The sequence below is a fragment of the Dermochelys coriacea genome, chromosome 3 (assembly GCF_009764565.3).
Source record: "Dermochelys coriacea isolate rDerCor1 chromosome 3, rDerCor1.pri.v4, whole genome shotgun sequence".
NCBI lineage: Eukaryota > Metazoa > Chordata > Testudines > Dermochelyidae > Dermochelys > Dermochelys coriacea.
In genome coordinates, this window is record NC_050070.1 from 118,505,646 (window position 1) to 118,525,480 (window position 19,835).

The window sequence follows — 19,835 nt, forward strand, 5'->3', positions numbered from 1 at the left end:
CTGAGGGACAAATTCTGTCCTTGCATATGCAAATCTCACAAATCTAAACCATATCTTTGAAGTAAGTGCTGGCCAAACCAAAAAAATCAATTATTCACCCAGCTCTAGTTAGAGCAGAATGTGTGTAGAGAAGTGTACTACATAAGGTTTTGTTTATATAGGGAAAAGTCCCAGAATAGCTCATGTGGAATTGCTTGTGCTGAATAGCTATTCACATTAGCTCACTACGTGGATACTCTTATTCTATACTAAGAGACCTACACAGGGTTACCTTACCTACACAGGGACAGGCAGGGAAGTTAAGGTGACTCAGCTGTAGGTGTGATGTGAATGTGTGTGAGTTAAAGCATGCCATTACCAGCTCTCACTCAGGAGTAAAATTATCTTAATTTGCTAAAAGAAAAGGAGTACTTGTGGCACCTTAGAGACTAACAAATAGTACTCCTTTTCTTTTTGCGAATACAGACTAACACGGCTGCTACTCTAAAACCTTAATTTGCTGTAAATTAATCCAACAGCAAACAGAGACTATGCTTATACTACAGCGCCTATGCAAGCACAGTCCCCTACTGTAATCACAACCCATACCAACACAAGGAATTTTTCTAATAGTGTAGGAACACCTCCCCAAACAACATTAGCTATGTAAACAGATGCACTCTATTGGCATAGCAGCGTCTCCACTGGAGGAGGTTGCTGGCATAGTTACATTGGCTGTGGGGGGAGGGGTGTGTATTTTTTTTCACAGCCCCAACTGACATAGCTATGGTGACATAACCTGTAATTGCAGACCAAGCCTAAAAGTGCCTTTGTGAGCTTTAGCTTAATCCACTCCCAAAGCACAAAGGCACTCTTGGGGCATGTCTACATGGTGACACTCAGAAAAAATAAAATGAATCAAGTAAAGGAGTGAAATCAATGTGCATGAGTTAAAGCACCCCCTGGCTCCTCACACGACCCTGTGGATGCTCTCACTCAGGAGTAAAGTGTAGTCTTATGCTTGGACTACACTTAAAACTTATATCAGCATAGCTATAGCAATCCAGGGTTGAAAAAAACCAAACAGATGCCAACCAGCATAACTATGCTGACAAAAATCCTAGTGTAGATGCAGCTGTGTTGACAGAAAAGCACTTCCATGGATGTAACTATAGTCATTCAGGGAGGTGGTGTTCCGACACTGACAGGAAAACTGTCAGCATAGGCGGCACCAACACAAGGGGTCTATGACAGCACATGGTCTGTAGTGTAGATGTAGCTTTAGTGCGGCATAAGAGTGCTTACATGAGGAGTTAGTGCAGAATAGCTTTGCACTTTAAATTCACATCTTAGCTATTTCTCATTAACTTTCCTGCAACTTAATTGTGTAGACAAGCCCCAAACCATAGCTGATCTATTGAAACCTTATTCCGAAATAGGTGTAACAGCAACAAAGTGGGGAAGTCTGTTTAAGGAACACCAACAGGTTTATTGCCTGACAGATGTTTTTAAGAAGTTATTCAAAAGTATTCCTGCAGGTTTCAGAGTAGCAGCTGTGTTAGTCTGTATTCGCAAAAAGAAAAGGAGTACTTGTGGCACCTTAAAGACTAACAAATTTATTTGAGCATAAGCTTTCATGAGCTACAGCTCACTTCAAAAGTATTCCCAATACTGTTTGCAAATGTTTCTGTTTGTATTACTTGTTTGTCAGTAAGAACTTGCATGGTACTCTCTCTTTGAGGCTGTGTGACAGCTATTATTAACACTTACATTTAGAGTTTTGCATTTCATAGCTCTGAGGTTTAACTCTGTTTAACACTTCTCTGAAAAAATTGTGAAAAGACAGAACTCTGACTTGTGCTGCCTCAAAGAGGTAAGCTGCAGTGCAGAAAATGGGTACAGTAAAAAAAGTGAATAGATTTCCTGCTAGCAAGTCAAACACTAGCAGGTACCTTACATGGAAACTGGATCTGACCAGGCCACAAATCCAAAGTGCAACTCCAACCTCCTCATGGTGCAACCCAGGTACTTAGTTACATAAGTCAAAAAACCAACAAAATGAGTAAAATGGAATCTGCTCATAACCTCGATCCTACCTCAACCTTGGCATTGGAAAAAAAGAGATGATGATGATGATGATGATGATAGTTGTATGTAATATTATCTCATCACCCATGGCACATGCAAGCAGCATTGCTAAATCATCATGGAACCACATTCAGCCTGGTTTCACTAGCAATAAGTGATGCAGCAGCCAGGCCTCTTTCTCCAGTTCCACTAATCATATTACATGCACTATCAGAAGTCTGAGGGGCCTTCAAGACCAGCCCCATGCACAGCATAATAAAATAATTAAACCTGACAGTGACAAAGGCCTGGACAACTACTGCAATTCGCATGTCAGAAAAAAGGGTGCACCCACCCAGCCAAATCTCAGAGGTACAGTGTTCATGGCTTCTCCTGCTATGCTGGAATCCCGTAGCAGTTGAAGATCCAACAGGATCTCCATTCTGCAAACCTGTTCACAAAAGGCTGCATATTCCCCATCCTTTAATCAAGGAAGCAAACCATATCTCCCTCCCTGGATAGTTCCCTCCAGCCACTATTACTACCTCTTTCATCCTGATTGAAGCCCAGCCAATTCATTCCCATCCATTGCCCTATTATTTTAGCTAGGCACTGAAACCATAAAAACAGAGACTTTACCAGAAGCCTGTATTGTCTCACTGTCTCCCCTAGCTGCCTCAGAGTACCTTGAACAGGATGGGGAACAGTATAAAACTCAGCAGTGTAACACACAAGCAAGCATACCATGCTGAACTGCAACATCAAAACACTGCACCCATCCTGAAAGACATTTACCACCACCTTAAAGTCCTTTGCAGTATAGTTGTAGCCATGTTGGTTTCAGAATATTAGAGAGACAAGGTGAGTAAGGTAATCTTCTACTGGACCAACTTCTGTTGGTGAAAGAAACCACCTTCATGCCCTGTAAGCCCTGCTTGCTGGGTGCAAGAGAGCTCCATAAAAATCAGAAGTGTGCCACAAGGATCAGGACAATTGGTGAGCAGCTTGTGCATGAAGAACTAACAATTACTCCACTAACCTGTGCAATTTCACCTCTCTCTCCCTGTCCAGTGAAAAAGTCAGTACCATATTCATAAAGAACACAGAAGCTGCAAACAGAATGTGCACACCCCACTCCTATTAGGAGTAAGAGATTTCCCATTTCCAAAAGGAAGAGAGAGAGAGCGAACAACCTGAACAAAGTCACAATGAAAACACAGTTTACAAGATGAATGTCCACACATCACTGAATTCAGAAATATGGAATTAGATTTTCTTGTACTGTAGGACTTCTACCTGATCAAGGTACATGCAGGAATGTGGCTAGAAGGCCTATGTAATAATGGCATAGCAGGAATATTTACTACTCCCAGAGGGCACTATATATCTCTAGGAAGCTACAGAACTTGAAAGACTAGGAAAAGAAAAGAAGTGACAGCAACCAATGGAAGTTACTAAAACATTTCTCACTATAGTAAGAGATGCCTAAAAGAAGATTGCTCTAAATGCTGAATTGTAAAACACTGGCATAACTGAAAGACTACCAAATCCAGAGAGAGACAAGGTGGGTGAGATCATATCTTTCATTGGATCAACTTCATAAACAAACTAGGGGAATACAACCTAGATGGAGCTACTATAAGGTGAGTGCATAACTGGTTGGAAAATCATTCCTAGAGAGCAGTTATCAGTGGTTCACAGTCATGCTGGAATGGCATACCGAGTGGGGTCCCACAGGGATAGGTTCTGGGTCTGAATATCTTCATCAATGATTTAGATAATGGCATAGAGAGTACACTTATAAAGTTTGTTGACGATACCAAGCTGGAAGGGGTTGCAAGTGCTTTGGAGGATAGGATTAAAATTCAAAATCATCTGGATAAACTGGAGAAATGGTCTGAAGTAAATAAGATGAAATTCAATAAGGACAAAAGCAAAGTACTCCACTTAGGAAGGAACAATCAGTTGCATACATACAAAATGGGAAAAGACTTCCTAGGAAGGAGTACTGCGGAAAGGGATATGGGGGTCATAGTGGATCACAAGCTAAATATGAGTCAACAGTGTAATGCTGTTGCAAAAAAAGCAAACATCATTCTGGGATGTATTAGCAGGAGTGTTGTAAGCAAGACACGAGAAGTAATTCTTCCACTCTACTCCATGCTGATTAGGCCTCAGCTGGAGTATTATGTCCAGTTCCAGGTGCCACATTTCAGGAAAGATGTAGACAAATTGGAGGAAGTCCAGAGAAGAGCAACAAAAATGATTAAAGGTCTAGAAAACATGACCTATGCAGGAAGGTTGAAAAAACTGAGTTTGTTTAGTCTGGAGAAGAGAAGACTGAGAGGGGACATGATAACAGTTTTCAAGTACAGAAAAGGTTGTTACAAGGAGGAGGGAGAAAAATTGTTCTTCTTAACCTCTGAGGATAGGACAAGAAGCAATGGTCTTAAATTGCAGCAAGGGCGGTTTAGGTTGAACGTTAGGAAAAACTTCCTAACTGTCAGAGTGGTTGAGCACTGGAATAAATTGCCTAGGGAGTTTGTGGAAACTCCATCATTGGGGATTTTTAAGAGCAGGTTAGACAAACACCTGTCACAGTTGGTCTAGATAATACTTAGTCTTGCCTTGAGTGCAGGGAACTGGACTAGATGACCTCTCAAGTTCCCTTCCAGTTCTACGATTCTATGATTCTATCAAAGAGACAAGTTTTCAAGCTACACAGAGCTCTTCTTCAGGTCTGGGAAAGGTCAATAACAGATATTACCTCACTCATCTCATCTCACTAATATCCTGGGACCAACACAGATGCAACACTGAAAATAACAAATACTCAATAACTGAAGACACTGTATTCAGATTTCTTAGCTGAAATAAAATAATATATTAGCAAGGGGTATATTAGGATTTAAATTCAACCAAGCACAGAGAGACTATCATACTTCCCAAAGGGCACCTCTTGGGAGTCAGAGATGCTTGGAGAGGTTACTTACCTGAACCTTAAATAGGTCTGAGTTCAGTTTAGGGGAATTGGTATTAGGTTTGGATCCAGTGTTTTGTAATCTGGAATAACCTATTCACAGAGAAGCCGAGGATTTGAACAAAACGAGAGTGACAGTTAAAGCCTTAGCTGAGTGAGAAAGCTGACATAATACATGCCTGTCAATTTGGATACCACCACCACCCCCCCTTCCCCACCGCCACACACATTTTTATGAGCAAAAAGATGAAAGATTCACATATTCATTCCTTCTTTAAAAAAAAAAAACATTTACTTAGTGCTATTGCTACAGCAGATTAAATCCCATTGTTTATATAGCACCATAAATCCATATAACGTTATGAGACTTGCACATTTTTTCTGAAAAACTGAAATTGGTTTAGCAGTTTGTTTACTTCACTATCAAATACTCCTCTTCACATACATCAATCATATTTCAGTGAAGTAACCAAAACGAGGCTCTCACACTCACTTTTGATGCAGCTTAGAGATAATCAGTGGGATCTTTTACAAAGTAGAAGTACATTCACTTAAAAAAAAATTTCAGAATAATCCATTTCCTTTGTTTAAGCAAAGGAAAAAAGGAAGTAGCACTTTTAAGCAGACCTTTATAGAACAGAGCAGTTACATGCCAATGTGAACAGTTTCCTTTATAAGTGTAATTACTGATCATTTGAAAGGAAGTGAAAATTCAATACCATAATAGTCATTCAGCAAAGATAATTTAGGAGGAAAGGATTAAAAGTTACATACCCACCAGCTAGGAATTCCTGTGACCAGCCACGCACTTGCCCTGCCAACTCCTATACATCTCAAAATGGAGAGGAAATTCTTACTCAAATTAGTTGCAATGCTGAAGTTGCCCAAGAGGAAACTGGTGCATCTCTGAAAAGTCATGACTATGCAAACTAAAAGTGGTAAATCAGTTGACATAGCAACTGCTGAACACCATACCAACCAAGACCATTCTAGTTGGGCCTGCAAAATTGGGGTGGATATTTCATGAACAAGTTCTCTCATGGTATTCCTGCACATCTAGTCCTGTAATCCAAAAGTGTAGAATGACACAAGAGGGCATAAATTAAATGAAATTTTACAATCTTCTTAGTTTAGATTTGGGGCTTTCAGTGCTAGTGGTTCCATATTACTGTGATTCACTTCTTCTTGGGTTTGTTTTATGGCACAGCACATTTATTGTTTTGACTACGGGTGTCATTGACACTATTGATGTCATTTGTAGACCATTCAAAAGAGAAATTAAATTTGGGTTTGCTTTGATCTGGCCAGAAAGACCGTATTACAGATTATTGCGCTTATTGGCAATGGAGCAGGGGCCAAGGATTTAATGACCACAGAAAATGAATGACTCATTTCACATTCTAGTGGCAGTCATTCTAAAGCCTCAACCACACTGGGGAGATTGTACCACTTTAAATATATTGGCATTGTTAAAGCAGTACAGCTACTCACCTTCATGTGGACACTGTTCTATTGGCATAAAGGTGCTAGGATAATTAATCCTGTATGGGAAGCGGAATAACTACAGCAGTGTAAGGTACCATTACACCATTACAATTCATCTGTACTAGGTTTGTACTGGTATAACTTTATCGGTAGAAAGTCACACTCCTAACCAACATGGATACATGATATAACTTCCAAGTACAGACTAGGCCTATGCCAGACCTATGTTCAGACTAAGATTCTGCCAAGGTTGAGACAGATTAATAAGGCAAAAGTTTACACTGCTGCTTCCCCCCATATCAGATTTTCTTTAAATAGAGGACTTCTGCTATTAGCAAATATCTCCAACAGCCAGAGATGGGACAGTAGACATGGAGGGCTCTGAGTTACTACAGCGAATTCTTTCCCAGGTGTCTGGCTGGTGGATCTTGCCTACATGCTCAGGGTCTAACGGATCATCACATTTGGAGTTAGGAAGGAATTTTCCCCCAGGTCAGATTGGCAGAGACATTAGGGTTTTTTCACCTTCCTCTGCAGTGTGGGCATCTTCACTTGCTGGTTTGACCTAGAGCAAATGGTATAACTTGAAGACTTTAAATCAAGATCTGTGGATGTCAGTAATTCAGCCAGAGATTATGGGTCTATTATAAGAGTGACTGGGGAGGTTCTGTGGCCTGCGATGAGTATGATTTTCCATTCTGGCCTTAAAGTCTACACGCCCGTATGTAAATTCAGCACCAAGGTTACTTTTTTTAAACAGAGTAAAAATATGTTTTATTATTAAATATTTAGTTGTTGTTGTGCCACATCTCCATGATGGATGAAGTCATCTGTGTTTGGAAGTTTGTGCTGTTTATAAAGCGCCCCTGGAATTTTCTGAATGGGAATGTGCTAGTTAAGTATTATTAAGTACTAATATTTTTTAATCAGAAGCAGTTGTACAGTACAGACCCGTTTACGTGTGAATCTGCTTAATGCACAGTAGTGCCATGCCTCCTATTGCTACCTATTTAACACGCGAGGTTTGTTAACACGTGGTACAGGAACTTGCTATGTAGTGCTACAGATTTGCTCACTAACAAAGAAATCGACAGGAAGTGCGGAGCAGAAATGTGTTGTACATCTTTACTGATATTGGTAAAGATGCATCACGCATGCTTAGTCATTGTCACGCTAGAGAGAGATAATATATATATATATATATATATATATATATATATATATATATATATATATATATATATTACACTACATTAGAAAATGTTAACCGTAGGTCTAATATAATGGCAGAGAGCAAGCGTCAGCGTTCCGACACTGTAGAAGAAAAGCTAGCTGCAATAGATCGAGTAAAATAGCAGAGAAACCTAGGCCAAAGTTTCAAAAGATATTGGGATTGTTGAAACTACTCTCCGAGGCTGGCCAAAAAACGAATCTAAACTGAACGGCTTTGTACAAAATATCGATTCTGTCATGGGGCTTAAGCAAAAACGCGTGCAGTATTCAGCAAAGCCCACAACAGACAAAGCCATTCCCACGGGGTTTGCTCAGGAAAGGCTGAAAGGAATGCCGCTAAGTGGGCCAAACCTTCAACTCAAGCGACAAAATTTGGAAATTAAATAGGGGGATGAATCATTCCAAGCCAGCAAGGGGTTTATAAAAGTCATTTTAAAAAGCGTCATGGCATAGCGCAGGTATCAATTTCTGGAGAAAGCTGATCAGCTGATGAATCAGCCGCGAATGCGTTTCATCTGAGGCGTATGACAGACTTCATAAGAAAGAAAAAAAACTGCAAGCCAGAAAGAGCAGAAAATAACAGCGTTTTTTAAAAAGTGAATCAGAGACACTTTTTTCAGCATGGCCCTCTTAACATGTGGTCGTGACGGGTTGACTCCCCACATCCGCGCGTAAACGGGTCTGTACTGTATTTATTAGTCTATTTGTTATATTTTTATTCTATATTGACAAAGGTTCCAATCCCTCCATGACTAGTCAGTTTGAGTCCCCTACCTGACTCCAGGGAAAAATAAAACTGGAAACAGGTGGACATTTAAATCAGAAGCTTTTCAGTTTCTCCAGTCCCTAGCTATCTAAGGTACTAGTGACTTGCCAGAGAGCAAAGTCTATTTACGTCTTCTTTCCACTGTATAATTTGAGGGTACATAGGAAGACAAGGGTAAGTGTGTGCATATTTGGCTCTGCATTACCCATTTTAAATATTTGAAGGGTATTCAGCAGAGTAATCAGTACTAACTGGGCCACGAAAGTATCAACTCAAAAGAGGAACCTGGGTGTCATATTAGACTGCTCAGTGAAGGCCTCTCTGCACAATATGCAGCTGCAATTAAAAGTCTGAATAGGATGTTAGGATGCCCAAGAAATGGCATGGGGAATAATACAAGCAATATTACAATGCCCTTATAGAAATTGAAGGTGTGACCTCCTATGGACTACTGTGAGCAGTACTGGTCACCCTGTTTCTAAAAGGATACTGCAGAACTAGAGAGAGTTCAAGAGAAGAGTCACAAGAATGATCCAGGGCCTGGAAAAAAAAACTCTCATATGAAAAGAGATTGAAAAGATTGGGATTGTTTTACCTTACAAAGGTGATGAATAAGAGGGGACATGATAAAATAGCAACTGGTCTAGGGAAGGTAGATTAGGAAATTCTGTTTTCCCTGCCTTGAAACACAAGAACATGGGCTATTCAATTAAATTAAAAGGTGGCAAATTCAAAATTGAAAAAAGAAAAACTTTTGCACACATTGCGTAGCCTGTGGAACTCACTGCCACAGAAGTCATTGAGGCCAAACACATCACATGTTTTAAAGAGATTGGGTATCTAGAGAGATATCAAGAATATCCAGGCTTATGACAAAAAGTGGAAGAAATATTAAATCTTATGCTTCAGGGTTTAAATCAAACCATCAGAGATTAGGGTGAGACCTGACCTAGGAGGCAGTTTATCTGATATTGGCCTTCTGGAAGGTTCTGACACCTTCCTCCAGAGGTGCTGGAACAATGTTTATAGTGTAGGTACTGATGATGGAAACAATGTATTTGGCTGTTATTACTACTTCAAGCCAGGGGTGCAGAGCACCCCCAGTACCCCTAGTTCTAGCACCACTGTCTTCCTATGAAGAATCTTGTGCTGGCCATAGTAAGAGATAGCATACTTGACTAGATGGACCTCGGGTCTGCTCCAGTCTGTCAATTCCTATGTTCCTAAAGGGATGAGGGACATAATACAGAAAGTGGACCCTAAGGTCTGGCAATCAGGCAGCAGACCAAGTGTTTTTATAGATAGTTCCTTAGAGATTTGCATTGCAGTTTGTGTAAGTAAAGATAACATGTGAAGGGGATTCCTTGCAAACACAGAAGCTGGAATGGAAGATTGAACCCTGGGGTTTACCAGGTGCATGAAGGCACCAGCAACTGTATGCTACACCTAGAGCTCTGGAAGCTGGCTTGGAAGCAGAATTATTATACCTGTGAAGCATAACAAATGGTGGATCACTGCATATGGGACAGCCAGGAAGAAAGTAGTTCCCAGTAGAAATATTACATCCCACATGTCTAACAGACAATAACTCAAATATAAAAAGTTAGCTATAGGCATAGTTTTCTAGACTCAAATGGTTATGCAAAATAAAAGGCCATTTCTAGGCCAGAGGATAGATTCTGTGCACTGAATATGTGTGGTTTTGATTCTGCTGAATGATGCAAACCCCCAGAAGAATCAAAACTATTTTCCCTCAGCAAAAAATAAATCCTACTAACATTACCATGTATTACACATATCTCAAGGGAAAAAAACTGACCCCCACCATCCCCAGCGTGCGCTCACACACACACACACACACACACACACACACACAGTTTATTTAAATGTTTTGTCAGAAAAGCTCAATAAATACATTCTTAGCACAAAAATCTGATAATCTCTGTATCTCCCATCAGCAAGAAAAATCAAGCTGTCCATCTATTCTTCCCACCCACTCCTGATTGTCTATCCAATTTAATAACTGGTGGCTATGCATAAAGAAACAAAAAAGACACTGAAGGAAAATTGCTCAGCACACTTCCCAAATTCTGCACTCCGTATGATTTCTGCCAAATACTACATACCGCAAATGTTTTCAACCATATGATTCAGATTTGCCACACCCACTTGCTACAGGGAAACAGTCACAGCACATATCTAAAGATTTATATTTAAAAACCATACACCATCTTCACCTCTTCCTTCCCTCTCCCTTCCCCCCGGCTCCCCACTCCACATACACTATGTTCAGATAACTCTAAAGGGTTTTACTTTAACTCATCAAAGCCAGGAAGTTCTGAGTCATGCACAAAGTTCTTGTTTGTTTGGGTTTGTTTCTACTTGCATGCATAAGAGCATGAAGTGGTTTCACAGCTCATAAAAATCAACTAGTGTCTGAAAACTGTAGCAACGCTTCAATACAAAGAGGCTGGTAGGACTTAAAACACATTTGTAGCCTGAATTTTACTTTTCCTTATGTTCTGGGTTCAAGTCAAGCCCTCAGGAGTATTATTTCAAAGCAATTGGGAGGGATTTGGCTGTGCAACTCCCATTAAGGCCAGTTCTTGTCTTTGAAAACATAATCTCAACAGATTTTGAGGGATTCATTTTCTTTTGATTAGAATAGGGAATCAGAACTCCTAAGTTCTAGTCCCAACTCTGCCACTGACTCACCATGTGATTTAGGGCAAACAACTGACCGTCTCTGCAGCTTAATTTCTCCATTTGTAAAATGGGTGTAAATAGTAATTACCTACTTCAGAAGAATGTTGGATGGTTTCATTAATACATACTTGTGATGAAGTGTTGGACGCTGCTTAGATTAAATGTTTCATATGCGGGCAATATATTGCAGTTGTTAAAAAGACAACAGAATGAGAGGAAGGAGAAAGAGAATCTCACCAGAGTGTCCAGAGGGTTGATTAAATGACTTGAAAACAAAGAGCAGCCGGTGAATCTAGCGGAGAACAAAATACTGGGTCAACAGCAGCACTAGCCAGGGCAAGGCATTGTTAACATTTTGTGAACAGAATCGTAAATTACAATGCATCTTCTCAAATTGTTCATTTCATAAACGTGCATCGCTGTTTTTTCCCCTCCCACCACCTTTGACCGAGTAGACTCCAGCAGCTCCAGTCACACGTTAACACAAATACTGTCTATTGTATGTACATAATTGTAATATGTTTGGGTAATTAGTAGCATACAGTAGCTTATCTTCATATGATTACTCACGTAGACAGTTTTCCTTGACATCTGTCAGGAACTTGTCTGGCTCCTGGTGCAGTCACCTACCAACTCAATGAGCTCAGCTGGACCCAATAAACCCTCACTAACTGACTGTGTTCCCTGATTAGACAGAAGGGCCAATGAATCACCATTTAAGTCTTGTAGCAACAGGAGAACAGTGGCTACTCAATGCATTCCACGGTCTGCAGTGGTGCCAGACATGCTTCCTGTACTGGCCCTGGCTGCAACCCATGCCTGCTCCCACTCCAGCCCTAGGCCCTATCTTCCTTAGAACTCCTGGCTCCGACTCCTGGCTTTCCCCTGACCACGCCTCTGGCTCTGCACTTTGATTCTTCTCCAACTACTCAGCCAGACTCCAGTTCTGATCACGAGGTCACAATGCTTACACCCCAGTGTGACACCACCTTTTATAAATCCCCATAACCCTTGATTGATACTGAATGTTCCAGATACAGTAGGTACCTGCTGTGCTTGCTGGTGTTACTAATTCCATACGAATGTTCCACTAAGGCAGGGGCGGCCAACCTGAACCTGAGAAGGAGCCAGAATTTACCAATATACATTGCCAAAGAGCCACACTAATATGTCAGCAGCCCCCCATCATATCCCCCCACTCCAACCTGCAGCGCCTCTTGCCCGGCGGCAGCTCCACCAATCAGTGCTTCCCTCTCCCTCCCCACACCTCCCGCAATCAGTTGTTCAGCAATGCGCAGGAGTCTCTGGTGGGGAGGGGGAAGAGTGAGGGCATGGCAGAGCAGGGGGTTGAGCACACCCCAGCACATTGGAAAGTTAGCATCTATAGAGCTCCAGCCCCGGAGTCGGTGCCTATGCAAGGAGTCGCATATTAACCTCTGAAGAGCCACATGCGGCTCCGGAGCCACAGGTTGGCCACCCTGCACTAAGACCAGGTCTATACTAAATACTTCTGCTGATATAGTAATATTGGTTAAGGGTGCGATTATTTTTAAGGACATTTCTATACGGACAATAGCCCTAGTATAGATGAAGTTATACCATCCAAAAAAAAAAAAGCATTCTTTTTCTGCTCTAAGCTGCTCCTGAACTCACGAGGACAGTTATACTCGCAAATGCTGCTTAAAGTGCTCTGAAAAAAGTGAGAGCCTATCACAATCTGGGTGTTCAGCTTTGGGAAGGCAATGCTTAAAGTGACCCCTTCCCTGACGTGGCTCGATTAAATATATTTGCCGGGTTGTGACCCATCCCCCCACTGCACCTCCACTTTAAGCACTGCCAGCAATGTTTTCTAGTGTACTGTAGGCCTAAAAGAATGATGGCAGCACAGCAGGTTCAGCTGAAGGCCTGCTATAAAGTAGTTCAAGAGACTTTAAAGGTAAGGAAGGCTGGGGGGAGAGGGAGGAAGGTGGGCAGAAGTGCAAACTTATAGAATCATAGAACTGGAAGGGACCTCAAGAGGTCATTTAGTCCAGTCCCCTACACTCATGGCAGGACTAAGTATTATCTAGACCATCCCTGACAGGTGTTTGCCCAACCTGCTCTTAAAAATCCCCAATGATGGAGATTCCACAACCTCCCTAGGCAATTTATTTTTCATACCAGTAGGGCCTGATCCAGCAAGACTTTTGCACATAGAAAAACAATGAAAATCACTCTGCACACAAACTGCTTGCCTGATTAGTCCCACGACTACAATACGGTTATAGCAACTCCTTTTGGACATGACAGGTTGTAACAGCCCCTTGTAGGACTAGCCAAAGTAACACAGTATGGACGTAATGGCTAGACAGATGGCGAACTGAGACTGTTTATTATGAAAAATGGGTGCATTGTAGCATATGCCTCTCCCTCCCAAAGTACAAGAAAAAAAAAGTAAGTGTTCCATTTTCAAAAACTGGAAATGGAAAAAAAAATGCATTTCCTAGTGAACATTTGCATTTAGAAACTTTCCTGCCAAACAAATTGAAAAAAAACTTCCAAAAAAAAATGTCAAATGAAAACTTTTTGGTCAGAATTTTTTAAAAAACAAATAATTACATATAATTTTTTTCAACCAGCTCTACTTGACTGTGAACTTTCTGGGGGTAGAGAGCAGTTTTTATTTATTTGTAGAACACCTAGCAAAATGGGATTCCAGCCCAATGGTAATACAAAGGACAAGAACCACTACATTGATATGGATATGCAATTAAACCATTTACAATTGTTATTCTATATAGGCCTGACCTGGAGTCTATTGACTACAGTTGTCTTTGGTTCAGGCCCCATGTGCAGCAGTCACTTCTCAATGTTAATATGATGTGAATGTTTTAACATGCAAGACCTCATCTCCATTATGGATGATTTTAAATTTACAAAAAGGCCATTTTTATATTAGTAACAAAACAGGAATGTAACATCGTGTAAGTTTTATGTTTGCATCCCAAGTTCTAAAATAGTGGCTTTAAAATATATATAATGCAAGAAGTATGGGGAATAAGCAGGAAAAACTTGAAAAGTTAGTAAATAAACACAACTATGACATAGTTGGTATCACAGAGACTTGGCGGGATAATACACATGACTGGAACATTGGTATAGAAAGGTACAGCTTACTCAGGAAGGACAGGCAGGGAAAAAAGGAAGGAGGTGTTGCCTTTTATATTAAAAATGTATACACTTGGACTGAGGTTGAGATGGAAATAGCAGGCAGACTTGTTGAAAGTCTCTGGGTAAGGATAAAAGGAGTAAAAAACAAGGGTGATGACATGGTAGGGGGTCTACTACAGACCATCTAACCAGGAAGAAGAGGTAGATGAGGCTTTTTTAAACAACTAACAAAATCATCCAAAGCACAGGAGTGAAGGTTCTGGAACAGTCTTCCAAGGGAAGCAGTGGTGGCAAAAGACATATCTGGCTTCAAGACTAAGCTTGATAAGTTTGTGGAAGGGATGATATGATGGGATAGCCTAATTTTGGCAATTAATTGATCTTCAGCTATTAGCGGTAGATATGCCCAATGGCCGGTGATGGGGTGTTAGATGGGGTGGCATCTGAGTTACAACAGAGAATTCGTTCCTGGTTGTTTGGTTGATGAGTCTTGCCCACATGCTCAGAGTTTAGCTGATCACCATATTTGGGGCTGGGAAGGAATTTTCCCCCAGGGCAGATTGGCAGAGGCTCTGGGGGGTTTTCGCCTTCCTCTGCAGCATGGGGCATGGGTCACTTGCTGGAGGATTCTCTGCACCTTGAAGTCTTTAAAGCACGATTTGAGGACTTCAATCGCTCAGACATAGGCTAGAGGTTTGTTACAGGATTGGGCGGGTGAGATTCAGTGGCCTGCATTGTGCAGGAGGTCAGACTAGATGATCATAATGGTCCCTTCTGACCTAAAAAAATCTATGACTTGGTGGTGAAGGGGGACTTGAACTACTCAGGCATCTATTGGGAAAACACCACAGCAGGACACAAATTATTCAACAAGTTCTTGGAATGTATTGGAGACCATTTTTTATTTCAGAAGGTGGAGAAAGCCAGTAGGAGAGAGGCTGTTCTAGATTTGATTTTGACTAATAGGAAGAAACTGGTTGAGAATTTGAATGTGGAAGGCAGCTTGAGTGAAAGTGATCATGAAATGGTAAAGTTCATGATTCTAAGGAATGGTAGGTGGGATAACAGCAAAATAAAGACAATAGATTTCAAGAAAGCAGATTTTAGCAAACTCAGGGAATCGGTAGGTAAGATCCCATGGGAAGCAAGTCTAAGGGGAAAAACAATTGAATACAGTTGGCAGATTTTCAAAGAGACGTTATTAAAAGGCACAAGAGCAAAACTATCCCACTGCATAGGAAAGATAGGAAGTATGGCAAGAGACCACCCTGACTTAACCGAGAGATCATCAATGATCTAAAAATAAAAAAAAAGTCCTAGAAAAAGTGGAAACTAGGTCAAATTACAATGGTTGAATATAAACAAATAACACAAGTATGTAGGGACAAAATTAGAAAGGCCAAGGCACAAAACGAGCTCAAACTAGCTAGAGACAAAGGAAAACAGGAAGATATTCTACAAATACATTAGAAGCAAGAAGAATACCAAGGACAGCATAGGCCCATTACTCAATGTGGGGGGGGGGGGCAGGGAAGAGACAACAACAGAAAATGTGGAAATGGTAGAGGTGCTTAATGACTTCTTCGTTTTCACCAAGAAGGTTGTTGGTGATTGGACGTCTAACATAGTACATGCCAGTGAAAATGAGGTAGGAGCAGAGGCTAAAATAGGGAAAGAACAAGTTAAAAATTAATTAGACAAGTTAGATGACCTGATGAAATGCATCATAGAATACTCAAGGAGCTGACTGAGGAGATATCTGAGCCATTCGCGATTATCTTTGAAAAATCATCAAAGACGGGAGAGATTCCAGAAGACTGGAAAAGAGCAAATATAAAAAGGGAAATAAGAACAACCCAGGGAATTACAGACCAGTCACTTAACTTCTCTACCCAGAAAGAACAAATACTTAAGCAGTCAATTTGCAAACATCTAGAAAATAAGAAGGTGAAAAGTAATAGCATGGATTTGTCAAGAATAAATTGTGTCAAACCAACCTGATAGCTTTCTTTGACAGGGTAACAAGACTTGTGGATGGGGAGGAAGTGGTAGATGTGGTATAGCTTGACTTTAGTAAAGCTTTGATACTGTCTTGCATGATCTTCTCATAACAAACTAGGGAAATGCAATCTATATTGAGCTACTATAAGGTGGGTGCAAAACTGGTTGGAAAACCATTCCTACAGAGTAGTTATCAGTAGTTCACAGTCATGCTGGAAGGGCATAACAAGTGGGGTCCCACACGGATCAGTTCCGGGTCCGGTTCTGTTCTATATCTTCATCAATGATTTAGATCAGGGGTTCTCAAACTTCGTTACATAGAGACCCCCTTCTGACAACAAAAATTACTATATGATCCCAGGAGGGGGGACCAAGCCTGAACCCGCCCAAGCCCTGCCGCCCTGGGTCAAGGGGGCCAAACCCCAAGGGCTTCAGCCCCTCATGGGGGGCCCATAACCTGAGACCTTCCACCCCAGTCTGAGCTTCGGCCCCGGGCGGGGGTTCGGGCTTCAGCTTTGCCCCCGGGTCCCAGCAAGTCTAAAGACAGCCCTAGCAACCCCATTAAAATGGGATGGTGACCCACTTTGGGGTCCCAACCCACAGTTTGAGAACCACTAATTTAGATAATGGCACAGAGACCACACTTACAAAGTGTGCAGACGATACCAAACTAGGAGGGGTTGCAAGTGCTTTGGAGGATAGGATTAAAATTCAGAATCATCTGGATAAACTGGAGAAATGGTCTGAAGAAAATAAGATGAAATTCAATAAGGATAAATGTAAAGTAATCCACTGAGGAGGGAACAATCAGTTGCACACATACAAAATCAGAAATGACTGCCTAGGAAGGAGTATTGCGGAAAGGGATATGGGGGTCATAGTGGATCACAAGCTAAATATGAGTCAACAGTGTAATGCTGTTGCAAAAAAAAGCAAACATCATTCTGGGATGTATTAGCAAGAGTGTTGTAAGCAAGACACGAGAAGTAATTCTTCCACTCTACTCCATGCTGATTAAGCCTCAACTGGAGTATTGTTGTGTCCAGTTCTGGGTGCCACATTTCAGGAAAGAACTGGACAAATTGGAGAAAGTCCAGAGAGCGCAACAGAAATGATTAAAGGTCTAGAAAACATGACCTATGCAGGAAGGTTGAAAAAATTGGGTTTGTTTAGTCTGGAAAAGAAAAACTGAGGGGGGACACGATAACAGTTTTCAAGTACATAAAAGGTTGTTACAAGGAGGAGGAGGAGGAATTGTTCTTCTTAACCTTTGAGGATAGGACAAGAAGCAATGGGCTTAAATTGCAGCAAAGGAGGTTTAGGTTGGACATTAGGAAAAACTTCCTACCTCTCAGGGTGGTTAAGCACTGGAATAAATTGCCTAAGGAGGTTGTGGAATCTTCATCATTGAAGATTTTTAAGAGCAAGTTAGACACCCGTCAGGGACGGTCTAGATAATACTTAGTCCTGCCATGAGTGCAGGGATTGGACTAGATGACTTCTCAAGGCCCCTTCCAGTCCTATGATTCTATGATATACACAGAGGGGGAGGGGAGCTGCCAAAGCCAAATTAACATCCAAGTTGCAGCCCTTTGTGAAAATGTACAGATCAAAATGAATTAATGCCCAAAATGAAAGCTTTACAATGGAAATGCTGATAAATTCTTGGTTAGAGCAGGATTAGCAGGTGCCACCCTCCTAAACTGTTCACTTGTCATTTCTCATCAGCACTTTCTGCTGAGGCTGCAGATAGCAATGTTTTTCGGTTCCTCTTTTTATACTTTGCTCCCCCACTTTATTGCTCTCTTGAGCATTGCAAATGCTGTTCGAGCATGCAAAGAATGACACAAGTTCCTTCTCTTTGGGTTATTTTTCTTTTTTCTGTGCTTCCTCCATCCCCGGTTTATTTGCATTCTCCATTATTAAAGCTCAGTTCACTAAGCCAAGGAAGGGACTAATTACTCAGACACATCAAGAAATACTCTGCTAATGTTAGACTCGTGGTCTAGTGGTTAGACTCCAGCCTTATTTATTTTTAATGTGCCCCTTACTATAATATCTAAGCACCAAGAATCAAGACATCTGGGTTCTCTCTATTTTGCCATTAATTCACTTGTTTACAGTAGCACTTTTCTCACCATTGATTTACCACCGGTGTAAACTCCACTAGAGGTAGCAACAGCAGGAGTGACAGAGTTGAGAAGGAGCAAACTTTTTCACTCGTGTGCTGCCTACCACTTGTGTGTTAAAACTGGAGACTTCAAATCAACATTAAAGTATGGTTCAATACTGTATTATTCCCACTTCGCATATGAGGAAATTGAAGTGCTAGTGTTAGATGACATCCTGCTTAAAAATAAAAACCTCTGCCATTTCTACACTGGCACTTTCACCATTGCTACTGGTAATGAAGATGCACTCATACTAGACTAATAGCAGAAGCACTGGAAATTCCCAATATAGTTGTTCTCACTCCATGAACTTGGGCAAGTCACATGATACCTTGGTGCTCAGTTTCCTCACATGTAAAATGTGAATAATCCTTAACCATCTTTTATTTAAAAAAAAAATAATCAGATTCCCATGATTATCCAACCGTAGTGGCACGCAGAATGGACTTTTGTCTTGAATGGCCCCTTGCAAGTCTTCTTCCTTTGGCAAGAGTCCATATGGGAGGGGTTAGGCTTCTTAAAGCCTTCAAAATTGCATCTTCCAAGCTCATTGGCCTATGCACTACATCCTTCAACTTCAGTTCTATGAACCTTCTATAAAAGCATACCTTCTTCTGCATGTTGGACATGACCCCACCATGGCGGTTATCTTGTTCTCAGCTGGTACAAGATTCCAACTTGCTGGGATCATCCAAATATCTTGTTTGTGACAAAAAATATCAAAACCATCGGATGTTAAGAACATACCATAACTTTTCACATTGAATATTTCTTTTAGTTTCCTCTCTACTTTTAATGACCATGTCTCTCTGCTTCATATAAGACAGCTGTCATATCTGCTGTGTTGAACACTTGTATCTTAGCTGTCACACAGACATCCCATCATCCAAATAGATGCCTTGGAGGACACTCAAATGCCATTGAAGCAAGACCAATCCAACGTGCAACTTCTTCGGATGTAAAACCTTCTGCTGTCAACTGAATACCCACATGGATAAAAACTATACACCCATTCAATGTCATTGCCATCTACATTCAGCATTGGCAGGCCATTCATTTCTGTTTTATAGGAGGCATGCATAGCTTTAGTTTAATCACTGTTGACCTTAAGTCCCATAGATTCTGCCATTTTCCCACCGGTCCTCCAGCATTAGCTGTAATCTCGTCAAATAAGGCAATATTATTTGCATACTCAAGATCATCTCATCAATATGACATCAGAGCAAAGTTAGCTATTGTGTTTTTAATTCATGAACACCTTAGATTCTAAAGGAGAAATCTGCTTTCCTTTTAAATC

At 41.0% G+C, this 19,835-nt stretch overlaps 1 protein-coding gene across 6 annotated transcripts in view; it reads right to left on the reverse strand.

Moving 5' to 3' along the window:
- The window catches only part of IPCEF1 (interaction protein for cytohesin exchange factors 1), a 135,581-nt gene that overhangs the window by 92,045 nt on the left and 23,701 nt on the right, over positions 1 to 19,835 (reverse strand). For 2 of the 6 annotated variants that reach the window (XM_043511229.1, XM_038395779.2), the window contains exon 1: positions 5,801 to 5,896. The exons of 1 other annotated variant lie outside the window; for it this stretch is intronic. The gene's annotated coding sequence lies outside the window, so the exon portion shown is untranslated. Of the gene's footprint in view, positions 1 to 5,800; positions 5,897 to 19,835 lie in introns of those variants that run through there. 3 more of the 6 variants (XM_043511230.1, XM_038395783.2, XM_038395780.2) reach the window with 2 other exon arrangements.